The 442-nt window shown below is 48.0% G+C and overlaps 1 non-coding gene across 1 annotated transcript; it reads right to left on the reverse strand.

Annotated features, from left to right (window-relative positions):
• Positions 1–116: 116 nt before the first annotated feature.
• trnag-gcc lies at positions 117–187 on the reverse strand. Its single transcript has one exon. It is a non-coding gene; the product is annotated as a tRNA-Gly (tRNA).
• Between the last annotated feature and the right edge of the window lie 255 nt (positions 188–442).

Here is a 442-nt window from a genome sequence, read left to right on the forward strand (position 1 = left end):
GCTAAACAACATTGCTGAATCGGCTGGAAAAGTGGCAACAAGCACGAACACTGTATTAGTCATTTCCAGATGGCAAGATTCCATTGACAGACAAATTCAGTGGAGCAAAGGAATCTTGCATTGGCCTGGAATCGAACCCGGGCCTCCCGCGTGGCAGGCGAGAATTCTACCACTGAACCACCAATGAAGAAATATCATTTATATGAGCGGGAACAAAGGCTGAAAAACACTTGCTCCAAACACGCAGCAGAGAGACCGGATACACGGGAAGGTTAGGGAAAACCACTGGAGGAAGGAACAGAGAGAAACACTACGGAACGAGGAAGAATGATCTGGCAGAGAAGTGAAGAGCAGCTTTTCTGGAGGAGCTGATTACTCCATAGGCCTGGGATTTTCTGTGTGCCTCATTATAGTGTTGTGCAGTCTGCTGAGCCTCATGCAC

Source organism: Plectropomus leopardus, unplaced genomic scaffold (genome assembly GCF_008729295.1).
Source record: "Plectropomus leopardus isolate mb unplaced genomic scaffold, YSFRI_Pleo_2.0 unplaced_scaffold56786, whole genome shotgun sequence".
Taxonomy (NCBI): domain Eukaryota; kingdom Metazoa; phylum Chordata; class Actinopteri; order Perciformes; family Serranidae; genus Plectropomus; species Plectropomus leopardus.